Source organism: Chiloscyllium punctatum, chromosome 6 (genome assembly GCF_047496795.1).
Source record: "Chiloscyllium punctatum isolate Juve2018m chromosome 6, sChiPun1.3, whole genome shotgun sequence".
Classification (NCBI taxonomy): domain Eukaryota; kingdom Metazoa; phylum Chordata; class Chondrichthyes; order Orectolobiformes; family Hemiscylliidae; genus Chiloscyllium; species Chiloscyllium punctatum.
Window position 1 is genome coordinate 10,603,215 of NC_092744.1, and position 14,097 is coordinate 10,617,311.

The following is a 14,097-nucleotide window of genomic DNA, read 5'->3' on the forward strand; positions in this document are numbered from 1 at the left end:
ATGTTGAGCTGGGTCTCACTACACTTCTTGGCAAAAGTGAGGACTGTAGATGCTGGAAACCAGAGTTTAGATCAGAGTGGTGCTGGAAAAGTACAGCAGGTCAGGCAGCATCCGAGGAGCAGGAAAATCGATGTTTCGGGCAAAAGCCCTTCATCAGGAATGGAGGCAGGGAGTCTTCAGGGTGGAGAGATAAATGGGGGGTTAGGGCAGGGGAGAAGGTAGCAAAGAGTACGATAGGTGAATGGGGGTGGGGATGGAGGTGATAGGTCAGAGAGGTCACTTCTTGCCTGATTCTGCCAATCATCTCAGTCATTCAGGGATGTATAGGCTAGGTGCATTACTTAGGGATAAATGTAGAGTAGTAGGAGAGGGGTATGGGTGCGGGTGGGTTACTCTCCAGAGGGTCGATGTGGGCTTATTGGGCCAAATGATCTGTTTCTACACTGTAGGGATCTATAATTCTATAAACTCCCGCGCACGCATGTTCAAACACATGTACGATTTCTCTCTTTTTCACAGTAAAGTAAAAAAGCTATACAAACAATACTAAAAAAAACTGAAGCCATGTTATGATGCAGAATTTATTGGATTTAACAGGTTTAAAATTTGCTAAATGAAGGAAGTAATAAGATTTAAAAGACTCAGATTTCCAGAACTTGATGGGTCATAACCCGATTTAGTAAATAAATTTAAAAAATGAAGAAATGGCAGTGACATTGGCCATAGTTTCTCAAAGATCTCTGCATTTGGAAGTTATATCTTTGGATTAGAACTGTCAGTCCATTATTTAAAAACAGGGGCTGAGAAACCGAGAACTTAAGGTAAGAACTGTGAATTACTGAAATCTATTATTAGTGATTTAGTATTTGAACTGTACGAAGTGATCAAAGAGACAGATGTGGAGGATGGCTCATGAGTGCCTAAATTGGTGGATTTCCTAGGACATAACTAACAAATAGGATAGAGGAGTAACTGCAAAAACTTCAGTCGGCATTTGATAAGGCTCTAGATGAGAGATTCTTGATGAAAATAAGAAATACGGACTTAGAAATTTTATGAAATAGGTTGGTAATTGATTACCATAAGGAAGTGCATGGAGAGCAGAGAAATGCATTCTGAATGGTGGCATCTACAAGCAGTGTTCGCCATGGATCTCTACCAAGGCATTACCTTTTCAGGAGGTTTGCTCGAGTAGTTCGAGAGGGTTTAAACTAGTATGGTAGGGGGGTGGGAACCTGAGCTGTATACCGGAGGTGAGAGTTGATGCAGATGAGGCAATAGCAAGAGGTAGACCAGCTAGTGGGAAGGATTTTCCTGGGAAGGAACCAAGGTATCAGTTAAAGTGCGTTTGCTTAACGCAAGGAGTATCAGGAATAAAAGAGATGAACTTAGAGCATGGATCAGTACCTGGTGCTATGATGTTGTGGCCATAACAGAGAAATTTGTTTCTCAGGGGCAGCAATGGTTGCTGGATATTCCAGGGTTTAGAACATTTAAAAAGAATAGGGAGAGGGGAAAAAGAGGAGGGGGTATAGCACTACTAATCAGAGAGGGTATCACAGCTACAGAAGCTTACATTGTCAAGGAGGATCTGCCTACCGAGTCAGTATGGGTGGAGATTAGGAACAGCAAGGGAGCAGTCACCTCATTAGGGGTTTACTACAGGCCCCCCAATAACAGCAGGGAGATTGAAGAAAGCACAGGTCAGCAGATTTTGGAAAAGTGTGGACGTAGTTGGGTTGTTGTAATATGTGACTTTAACTTTCCCAATATTGATTGGAACTTCCTTTAAGCAGAAGATTCGAATGGAGCTGTTTTTGTAAGGTGTGTTCAGGAGGGTTTCCTAACTCAGTACGTTGACAGGCCAACGAGGGGAGAGGCCATTCTAGACTTGGTGCACGGAAACAAGCCAGGGCAGGTATCAGATCTTGTGGTGGGAGAGCATTTTGGTGATAGTGACCACAACTGCCTCACATTCTACATAGCTATGGAGAAGGAGAGGATTAGGCAAAATGGGAGGATATTTAATTGGGGAAGAGGAAACTATGATGCGATTAGACATGAGTTAGGAAGCATGGATTGGGAGATATTGTTCCATGGCAAAGGCATTACAGACATGTGGAGACTGTTTAAGGAACAGTTGTTGCGAGTGATGAATAAATATGTCCCTCTGAGACAGGCAAGAAGGGGTAAGATAAAGGAACCTTGGATGACGAGAGCGGTGGAGCTTCTCGTCAAAAGGAAGAAGGTAGCTTACATAAGGTGGAGGAAGCTAGGGTCAAGCTCAGCTCTAGAGGATTACAGGCAGGCTAGGAAGGAGCTCAAAAATGGTCTGAGGAGAGCCAGGAGGGGGCACGAGAAAGGCTTGGTAGAACAGATTAGGGAGAACACAAAGACATTTTACACTTATGTGAGGAATAAGAGAATGGTCAAAGAAAGAGTAGGCCAAGATCAGGGATAGCATAGGGAACTTGTGTGTGGAGTCTGAGGAGGTAGGGGAAGCCCTAAATGAGTTTTTTGCTTCTGTCTTTATGAAAGAAATGAACTTTGTAGTGAATGAAACCTCTGAAGAGCAGGTGTGCATGCTGGAATGGATAGAGATAGAGGAAGCTGATATGCTAAAAATTTTGTTAAACATTAAGATTGACAAGTCGCCAGGCCTGGACCAGATTTGTCCTCGGCTACTTTGGGAAATGAGAAATGCAATTGCTTCGTCACTTGCGAAGATCTTTGCTTCCTCGCTCTCTCCACTGGAGTCATACCTGAGGACTGGAGAGAGGCAAATGTAATTCCTCTCTTCAAGAAAGGAAATAGGGAAATCTCCGGCAATTATAGACCAATAAATCTCACATCTGTCGTCTGCAAGGTGTTAGAAAGGATTCTGAGGTATAGGATTTATGACCATCTGGAAGAGCATGGCTTGATTAAATGCAGTCAACGCGGCTTTGTGAGGGGCAGGTCATGCCTCACAAACCTTATCGAGTTCTTTGAGGATGTGACTAGAAAAGTTGATGAGGGTTGAGCTGTGGATGTGGTGTATATGGACTTCAGCAAGGTATTTGATAAGGTTCCCCATGGTAGGTTCATTCAGAAGGTCAGGAGGAATGGGATACAGAGGAACTTAGCTGTCTGGATACAGAATTGGCTGGCCAACAGAAGACAGCGAGTGGTAGTAGAAGGAAAATATTCTGCCTGGAAGTCAGTGGTGAGTGGTGTTCCACAGGGCTCTGTCCTTGGGTCTCTACTGTTTGTAATTTTTATTAATGACTTGGATGAGGGGATCGAAGGATGGGTCAGCAAGTTTGCAGATGACACAAAGATTGGAGGTGTCGTGACAGTATAGAGGGCTGTTTTAGGCTGCAGCGGGACATTGACAGGATGCAGAGATGGTCTGAGAGGTGGCAGATCGTGTTCAATCTGGATAAATGCGAGGTAATGCATTTTGGAAGGTCGAATTTGAAAGCTGAGTACAGGATTAAGGATAGGATTCTTGATAGTGTGGAGGAACAGAGGGATCTTGGTGTACAGGTACATAGATCCCTTAAAATGGCCACCCAAGTGGTAGGTTGTTAAGAAAGCATATGGTGTTTTGGCTTTCATTAACAGGGAGATTGAGTTTAAGAGTTCTGAGATCTTGTTGCAGCTTTTTAAAACTTTGGTTAGACCGCACTTGGAATACTGCGTCCAGTTCTGGTCGCCCTATTAAAGGAAAGATGTGGATGCTTTGAAGAGGGTTCAAAGGAGGTTTACCAGGATGCTGCCTGGAATGGAGGGCTTATCTTATGAAGAGAGGTTGACTGAGCTCGAGAAAAGGAGGAGGAGAGGGGACCTCATTGAGGTATACAAGATAATGAGAGGCATAGGTATAGTCGATAGCCAGGGACTATTTCCCAAGGCAGAAATGGCTAACACGAGGGGTCATAGTTTTAAGCTGGTTGGAGGAAATTATAGAGGGGATGTCAGAGAGTTCTTTACACAGAGAGTTGTGAGAGCATGGAATGCATTGCCAGCAGCAGCAGTTGTGGAAGCAAGGTCATTGGGGACATTTAAGAGACTGCTGGACATGCATACGGTCACAGAAATTTGAGGGTGCATACATGAGGATCAATGGTCGGCACAACATCGTGGGCTGAAGGGCCTGTTTGGTGCTGTACTGTTCTATGTTCTATGTTCTACTATGTACATCAATAATTTAGATGAAAGTACGAAGAGCTATGCACCTAGATTTGTCAATGGGAGGTCACATCATAAGTTATGCAGGTGGGAGCCAAAAGATATTAACAGCCCCAGACCTATTTGTGGGTGACACAGTGGTTAGCACTGCTGCCTCACAGCGGCAGAGACCTGAGTTCAATTCCTGCCTCAGGTGACTGACTGTATGGAGTTTGCACATTCTCCCTGTGTCTACATGGGTTTCCTCCCACAGTCCAAAAGTGTGCAGGTTAAGTGAATTGGCCATGCTAAATTGCCTGTAGCTTTAGGTGAAGGGGTAAACGTAGGGGTATGGGTCTGGGTGGGTTGCATGTCGGTGTGGACTTGTTGGGCTGAACGGCCTGTTTCCACACTGTAAGTAGTCCAATCTATTAAATAATTGGGCAGAATTGTAAAAGATGAAATTCAATTTGAGGATGTGTGAGAGCATCTGTTTCAGATCGAAGACAGAGAAATTGTAAAGTTTTCTTAAAGAGAAGGCTCAATATCTTGCAGAATTATCAAATTATAAGAAAGAATGTGAAAACAATACAATTTTTAAAAGATGTTTGCACAAGATGTGGATGTTGCTGACTGGGCCAGCATTTACCAAATGCATTGAACAGAATTAATAAATTCAAATCACTGAGTTTAGTTTTCAACATTCTAAATGCCTCACATTATAGATTTATTGAATTGTTGCAAATTCTATAAATATGCCAACTGTCCTTTTACAAATATTTAGAAGAATTCCTCATTTTAAACATAAAACATGTCAAAATTCAAATGGCATTTTTGATTTCAACTGCAACATGATCATTGGTTTGCATAGATAATTGCTACAGCATATATAAAAATGCTGTAAACACGCAGCAATGTCTTAATCATAGGTAAACCAGGAAGCATAACCCAGAAGTGTCCCTTGAAAGTGGCATCACAGGTAGACAGGGTGGTTAAGAATGCATTTGGTATGCTTGCCTTCATCAGTCAAAGCATTGATGACAGGAGTTGTGACATCATGTCACAGCTGTACAAGACATTGGTAAGATCACATTTGGAGTACTGCATGCAATTCTGGATGCCCTACTGTAGGAAGGATGTTATTAAACCGGAAAGGGTGAGTAAAAGATTTATCAGGATGTTAGTGAGACTCGAAGGTTTGAGTTATAAGAAGAGACTGAATAGGTTAGGACATTTTTCCCTGGAGGGTAGTCTGAACCTTACAGAGATTTATAAATCATGGGGGTCATAGATAAGGTGAATAACTGAGGTTTTTTACCCAAGGGTAGGGGAGTTCAAAACTAGAGGGCAGAGGTTTAAGGTGAGAGGAGGAAGATTTAAAAGGGACCTGAGGGGCAACCTTTTCACACAGAGGGTGATGCATATATGGAATGAGTTGCTAAAGGAAGTCGTAGAAACAGGTACAGTTATAACATTTAAAAGACATTTGGATAGGTAAATGGATAGGAGATATTTTGAGGGATATAGGCCAATGCAGGCAAATGGGACTAGTTCAGTTTAGGAAACCTGCCCGACTTGAACAATTTGGGCCAAAGGGCATGTTTTTATGCTGTATGACTCGATGTGTCTTAATTATTGCAGTCATTATATTGGAACTTTACTTTTGTGGAATGTAGATGTCACTGGCAACATATTGTCCTTAAAATGAATTAAGGCAGTTCAGAGGATCTACAGTCAAAGCCAAGACTAGGTAAGGACTGCAGATTTCCTTTCCTGTTAGACATCAGTGTATCAGCTCAGCTTTTTAACAATAATCCTGTGGTCACAGTAACTGAGACCAGTTTTCAATTCCTGTACTATTAATTGAAAGTAAATTCCACAACTGGTGAGTTTAGGATTTGAACCTAATCCAATTAACCTTGACCTCTGTATTACTAATCATTACCACTAAGCCACAGTTTCCTCCTAATTACTTTTTTGTATATTCATTCATGGGATGAATGCATTTAAATATCAATTAATCATTACATCAGTAAACATTTTAATGGCGTTAGGTGTTGGTAAAATCAGGTTGAGTATGTGTACTATTTAAGATTTTTGCAAACAACGTATCATAATATTTTTACTACAGTCTTTAAATATAGTAGTTGATGGTTGACTGAGCAGCTAACTAATTGTTTCAACTTCAGCTTCTGCTGCTGTTTTATTTTCTTCACTCAATGTGATCTAAACAAATGTGTTCAGCAAATCACAAAGTTTTCTGTTCTATATTGTCTGCAGATGTTTAAAACTGAAATTTAAAGGCTCATTGGGTGTCCCATCTGATCTTGGATCTGGTTATCATAGCTGCAATTGCAAACGTTATGGGTTCAGTGGAAAAACATCAACATCCTCTTTTGACATTCCTCCCAGCATGTGCCCCTTGTTTTATTTCAACACTTCTTTACAATCTGACTCATGTTCTACAAGTACATCTATAAATTCACTGTCCTCCCACTTCCCACCACATTCCACCTCTCCCCTTTCATTTTACCCCTACAACATTTGTACAACTAATCAACTAATACGGGTTAATTCTGCAAATATCACTTATGTAAATTGGTCTCCCAAACTGCTACATCATTTATGTAAAGACTTCTGGTGAACTTTGAAAAATTAATGCCTTTAATTTTGGTTGATGGCAACAGCAGCAATGCTCTGTAAATTGCACTTTAATGAGATTTTGCTACAGGGGATAATCTGCTACTGACAGGGAAACATCTTGAAAACATCTGTAGACCTATAATTTCACTCCAAAGATTAGATCCCTCCACACGACTCCAGACATAGATCAGAGGGAAAAAAGGGGGGTAGGAAGAGGGAGAAGAAACTAAAGGTATTGGGTGAAAGTACAACCTAAACTAAGAGGAGGACAAAAAAAAGTTTGGTGATAGTGTTACAAAGACAAATCAATTTGTCTAACTAATTAATGTTTGGCTTCATTTAATTAACAGGGAATAATACTTTGTACACTGCTGTGTGTGCCTGTATATAATGAACTAAGCAGCAGTAGGTATGAAATGCCATGGATGGATATGCCTGAGTAACACAACTCTATAGGTGCAAGATGAAAGCCATTATTGTTAAAAGCTTGATATCAGACCATGTATTCAAGTAATGCAGTCATTAATATAAACCATTTTGTTGACTCCTGCACACAAACTATATATTCTTTTGTCTAAGTAATGAACTATAGCTCTGAAGGAATCCTGGAATTCCTTCAGAGCTATAGAAATGGGAAGAGAAAAGTAGATCACTGATTTTAAAAATACAGCCTTGCAGAAACTGACAAATATTCAGAACATGGAGTTAGTTTCGATTGAGTCAGACTGCATCTGGTATGTAGGCCTAAAGCAGGCCTAGCCTGCAGTAAATAAGACATCACTTAGGAATCGACCCTGTAATCCAACCTACAGTGCAAACACATGCTTTTTCAAACATCATTATGCCTTCATAGTGCCAAAACTGCTGTGATTTGGAACAGGTTTTGAATCTCTCAGTCCTTTATAACTGCCAGATTTTAAATCTGTTCAGTTTTAAAACTCAGTTTGTTGCACATCATTAAAATATATTACGGCTTAGAAGTTTTAAATGCAAGATTTAAGCAATCAATGAACACAAACTGAGGTAAAGTACTTAATAATTACACTCTACTCTCATTATAACATAGTGCTTGGGAGCCAAGCATTTTTGTATGTTATAACGAGGAGTACACTACAGTGAGTATGGTTCTAATGAATGTTCCACTATGTTTAATGCTGAAATTGGGGTCTGAGAGTTTATTAAAGTCCTTGGCTACACCTCGTGTTTTAATCATCTCTATGGCCCCAGTTCCAGCATTAAAAAATGTGCTTGAGTGTCCATTACATGCATTAATAGATGCTATATTTGAGAATTTGTTCTTAGAATAAAGTAATCCCACAAAAAATTCACATCAAACTTATTTTAGGATTTAGCTCCTTTTTCGAGATAATTGTTAGTTCTCTTGAACAACAAAATTATTCCTTTCTGTTAATCAATTTCATAATATCCTATAATATGTTAAATATTCTGTGTCTATTATGGAATGTTGTTCACTGCAAGTAAAAGCATGATAAATGCATTGTCATAAATTCTAGCTCATTCTTTACCCCAGTTACAGGATGTTCTGTTTAATTAGTCTTGAGTTCTTTTCTTCCCTGCAAACAATTGTAGGCTTTCTGAGTACAATGGGTTTTGCATGGGGGTTTTCACTATTGTGAGAATTGTGTGAAGCAATCCTCTTCTCAAGCACTTCTACCCAGCAATGCCTATCCTCACCCTTGTTTGCAAATCCTGTCACGGACCTCTGATTCCCTGGGTGGAATCTTCCAGTCCCACCTGGAGTGGGGAGAAAGGAGGGTGAGGGAAATTAATTGCAAGGGAGTCCAAACTCAGATTCCAAACGATGGGATGAACTTTTGTAATTAAGTTCTCGGACGTTTGAAAGGCAGGTCAAGCTTTCCTACGGTAAGCATCGAGAAGCCTTTTTGTCTGTATTTCCATCCCATGAATGCTCATTAAACAAACAGTTTTACCGAAATAAGATTCCCCTCCCAATTAAGTTCTTCATAACTAAGGCCTTCAAATTCATGGCTGCATTACAGAGGTGTACAACACGCATGGTAATCATTTTCCAGAACTCAGAGGAGTAGCTGCTATGTGGTCCTTTCATGGATGTCTTCAGACATGCCAGCAATGATTGAAATTGGTTGTCAGCAGTATAAGTCACATGGGGCATGAAGGAAGATCAATGCAGGGAGGCTGGGGGATAATAGGCACAGAGCAAAAGGCTGGTCAAGAATGGTCTAAGAAAGTTAGAGTGGTCACTTGAGATTAGTTGATTGTGAGTGAAAGTGATGCGGTTACATATGGGGAAGATTTCATTGACAGGGATGGTGGCTGAGAATTGTGCCTTAAAACTGGGATTAATGATGTCTAGAGTGGGTTAAATTGAGGGTATGGGGAAACGACTTAGATAGGGGGACGGGATACATGATAGGGTGGATGTTCCACAGTCATAGGTAGTAGATGTGTTGTCCAAAGATGGAAAGTCAAGAGGTGTCAATAAAGGTGTAAAGATTGGGAGGGTATGGGAAATGTGATGCTTTTGATCTCAGAGTGGGGTGGAGGGAGGGTGTTTTGGGGGAGGGTGGTGGTAAATGCAAGCCTAGTGTTGGTATTATCGATAGTCCAATACTCCAAAGACCAGATGTTTCAGGCCTCATGGGGGTAAGTAAGACAGGTGGGGGAAGAAAAAGTGGCATGGTGACACAGTGGTTAGCATTGCTGCCTCAGTGCCAGGGACCTAGGTTCAATTCCAGCCTTGGACTTTCTGGAGTTTATACATTCTCTCCGTGTCTGCATAAGTTTCCATTGGGTGCTCTGGTTTCCTCCCACAGTCCAAAGATGTACAGATTAGTTGGATTGGCCACACTAAATAGCCCTGTGATGTCCAGGGCTTTGCAGTCTAGGTGGGTTATGGTGAATGTGAGGTTATGGGGATAGGGTGGGATGCTGTTTGGAGGGCCGGTACAGGCTTAATGGACCAAATGGCCTCGATCTGCACCATAGTGATTCTAACATTCCATGACTCGATGAGACCCGGGTAATGTTCTCGGGATCTGGGTTCAAATCCTACTATGGCAGATGGTGGAACTGGGAAAAAAAAATCTGGAATTAAGCCTTATAACAATGAAACCATTGTTGATTGTCAGGAAAAAGCCTTCTGGTTCACTAATGTCTATTAGAGAAGGAAACTGCTGTCCTTACGTGGCCTGGTGTGTTAGTGACTCCAGACCCACCATGATATAGTTGACAGTTACCTTCCCTCTGGGCATTTAGAGGTGGGCAGTGAATGTTGGCCTAATCAGTGATGCTGATATCCCATGAATGAACGTAACAAACACATGTGAATGACTATTATAATGGGCTCAGTGTTTGGGGGAAGCTCAAAGTTACAGGTTGTTCCTAATGTGGTGTGTCAAGAAAATAGAGGGAAGTTGGTAAGTGGTGGGCAGAGAGCAGAAAGTGATGCACTTTTCTCCAGCTCAGAACATTATTCCTCACAAAAAGTGAACACTTGAATTGGGAGGAGGGTCTTTGCAGTTGAGAGGAATGAGGGTCCATTATAGACAGAGTCAAAGAAGTTATAATGGAGAACAGAGAAACAACACAGAAGCTAAGTGATTACTTTATATGTTTTCACTGAGGAAGATACAAGAAATCTCCCAGAATTAGAGGTCCAGTGACTGGAGAGAATGAGGATTTGAAGGGTGTTTGTATCAGTAAGAATGTTGCATTGACAGTTTAATGGATGGTATGGTGGCTCAGTGGTTAGCATTGCTGCCTCACAGGGAACTGAGTTTGATTCCAGCCTTGAGCAACTGTCTGTGTGGGGTTTGCATGTTCTCCCTGTGTCTGCTTGGGTTTCCTCTGTGTGGTCCACTTTCCTCCAAAATTCCAAAGATGTGCAGCTTAGGTGGATTGGCCATGCTAATTTGTCCATTGTGTCCAGAGATGTACAGGCTAGGGGGGGGGATAAACCAGGGGAAATGCAGCATTAGGGGGATAGGATGGGTTGGTTGGGATGCGCTTTGGAGGGGTGGTGTGGACTTAATGGGCCAAATAGCCTGAAAACACACTGTAGGGATTCTTTGAATTCTGTTGGAAACTGATAGTCTACGTCCCAGAGTGTTGAAGGACATCAACATAAAGATAGCTGATGCTTTGTTAATTGCCTTACAAAATGAGATGGATTCTGGAATAATCCCTGCAGATCAGAAACTTATGAATCCTTCCTGCCATATTAGAAATGAGCAAGAGAAAAGAAGGGAACTTGACATCAACCTTCTATCAGTCGTGGGGAAAGTGCCAGCATCTTTCATAAACAATGTGTTTAATGGACATTTGGATTAAAATAAATCTGCCTGGGCACATTTAGCATGAATTTGCAAATGGGAAATAGTGGTTGACAAATCGGTGGAGTTTTTTGAGGAATTTACTTAGAGTGTTGGCATTTAGTATATTTGGATTTTCAGAACTTGTTTGATAAAGCTCCTCACAGAGTTGCTTGTCAGAATTAAACCATATGGTATAGAAGGTAATGTCCTAGCATGGATAAAAACTGACTTAAACACTTCAATTCCCTCTCTCACTCTGCCAAGGACATGCAGGTCCTGGGCCTCCTCCATCGCCACACCCTAACCTCCCGATACCTAGAGAAAGAACACTTCATCTTCTGTCTTGGGCCCTCTAAGCCCATGACATCAATGTGAATTTCCTCATTCGCCTCTCCCCACCTTATCCCAAATCCAACCTTCCAACTTGGTACCACCCTCATGACCTGTCCTACCTGTCCATCTTCCTTCCCACCTATCTGCTCCACCTTCCTCTCTGACCTATTGCCATTAACCCCCCGCCTCCGTCTACCTATCGCACTCTCAGACAATTTCCCCCAAGCCCTACCCCACGTTCATTTATCTCTCCACCTCCTTGGCTCAAAAGCCTCATTTCTGATGAAGGGCTCTTGCCCAAAACATCGACTCTCCTACTCCTCAAATGCTGCCTGACCTGTTGAGCTTTTCCAGCACCCCACTCTCAACTTAAAAGTAGAAATAACTGGGTCATTATCACCGTGGCAGGTTGTGGCTGGTGGGGTACCACAATGCTCAGTACTTGGGCCCCAGCTATTCACAATAGTGGGGAGGTGGGGACCAAATGTGCATTTTACAAATTTTCAGAAGTTACAAAGCTAAGTGGGAATATTTGTTATGAGGAATATGTAAAGCAACCTCAGGAGAATTTGGACAGATTAGTGAATGGGCAAGAACATGCCAAATGGAATATAATGTGGAAAAATGTGAGCTTATCCACTTTGGTAAGAGAAACAGATGTGGAGAGTATTTCTTAAATGGTGAGAGATTAGAAATTGTAGCCTGTCAACAGGACCTGGTTGACCTTATTAATAATTCATTGAAGGTTAATGTACAGGTGCAACAGGCTATTAGGAAGTCTAATGGAATGTTAGCCTATATTTCAAGAGGAGTTGAGGACAAGTGTAGTGAAATTTTGTGTTAATTTTTTGAGAGTTTAGGTAGATCACACCTGGAGTAACGTATGCTGTTTTGATCTCTTTATCTGAGAAAAGATACTATTGCAGTTAAGGAGGGGCAACAAAGGCTCACCACAGTTGTTCCCAGGATGGTAGGACTGTCCTATGAGAAAAGATTGGTCAAACTGGGCCTGTATTCACTGAAGAAATGAGATGATCTCATTGGAACCTTCAGAATACATTGAAATAATGATGTGGATGAATTTTGTCAGTTAGAGGGTGGTGGACCTGTGGAACTCATTGCCTCAGAGTGCTGCAGAGGCCAAGTCATTGAGTGTATTTAAGGCAGAGATAGATAAGTTGTTGATTGGAAAGGGGATAAATGGTTGCAGGGAAAAGGCAGGAGACTGGCGTTGAGAAACATATCAGTCATTATCAAATGACAGAGTAGACTCAGTGAGGCAAAATGTTTAATTCTGTTCCTCTATCTTATGCTCTTATGGTCTACTTAAAGGGATAGAGAGGATAGATGCAAATAAGATGTTTCTCCTGGTTGGAGAATCTTGAACTAGTAGGTTACCATTTTGGACCAGGGTAAGGAGAAATTATCTTGCTCAGAGGGCTAGAGGACAATAGAAGTTCCGTCTTTGTATATATTTAAAATAAAGATTGATGAACTTTTGATAATCATTGGCTTAAAGGGCTATTGAGGTAGAGCGGGTAAAAGACATTGAAGTGTTCAATCCGCCATGAGCATATTAAATGGTGGAGAAGACTCAGTGGGCTGAATGGCCTACTCCCGTTCCTAAGTTCCTGTATGTGACCTATCTCAAACCTTCTAAAAATCCAAATATACCCAAACCACTGTTCCTTTTTATCTCTCTTCTGTAATTACATCCTCAGTAGTCTTTAACAGGGTTGTCCAGCATGATTTCCTTTTCATAAATCTATGTTGAATATGTAATAATAATTCAAAGTTCCAAATGTTAATTTCCACATCAAGTGCACAGAGGCAGATGAAATCCTAGCTCCATGAATCCAACTTTTATAAATGGCTATATGTGTTTCCCATTTTCAGTTCAGGGCAGGATTTGGAATCAGACAGAGTAACCTGGGAAGTATAAAGTACACTGTCAGTTCACAAGGCTGGTTGGACAGATATTCAAATTTGTTCAGTTTACAAAGCAAGGTTAACATATATACTATTTGTCCTGCTGTCATCCATTCATTCCCCTTAACTTCATACTTAATCCACGCAAAACCATGACATATGATGCCCTGCTCCCTATCCATATCAAACTATGTATTTGTACCTACTCACCAAGTCTTCTCACAACCGCTGAGCTAATGTATGCCTTTTATTCATCTCCCATGTTTCCTCATAACTCATATGTAACCCTATGCCTATCTAGCTATAACCGTCATGCCACTCTATGCCCACCTACCCTAAATATCCCTTTATAACCCCTTGTATACCTCTCCCAATCAATGACCCTTTCCTCCATGCCAACGTACGCAGAATTCACCTTGGGAAAACCTCAGGAAGCAGACTAACAGAAAATAAAGTTGTGTGTTTACTGATTATATCACTATTGAAAATGCAAAGACCCCTATTGATAGAAAAAATGTCATACATTGAAATTCCTTCAACTAGTTCCTTATGAAAACAAACAATTCACTTAAGTCTTAACCCTGATGTAAACACACATTTCCACACTTTAAGCAGTTAGAGATGTCCACCAAAACAATCACTTGATAGATGTTAAATGGTGAAAATGGTAATTTGGGAAATCAGTCACGCAACACAAATATTAGAATGGCTTGTGTCAACAGGT

At 41.2% G+C, this 14,097-nt stretch overlaps 2 long non-coding RNA genes across 5 annotated transcripts in view; one reads left to right on the forward strand and one right to left on the reverse strand.

Annotated features, from left to right (window-relative positions):
* LOC140478706 (uncharacterized) overlaps positions 1-14,097 on the reverse strand; it is a 501,292-nt gene that overhangs the window by 356,121 nt on the left and 131,074 nt on the right. The gene's annotated exons all lie outside the window — the stretch shown is intronic.
* LOC140478711 (uncharacterized) overlaps positions 5,839-14,097 on the forward strand; it is a 77,851-nt gene continuing 69,592 nt past the window's right edge. The window contains exon 1 of the long non-coding RNA XR_011960854.1: positions 5,839-5,902. This is a non-coding gene — a long non-coding RNA (uncharacterized lncRNA). The remainder of the gene's footprint in view (positions 5,903-14,097) is intronic.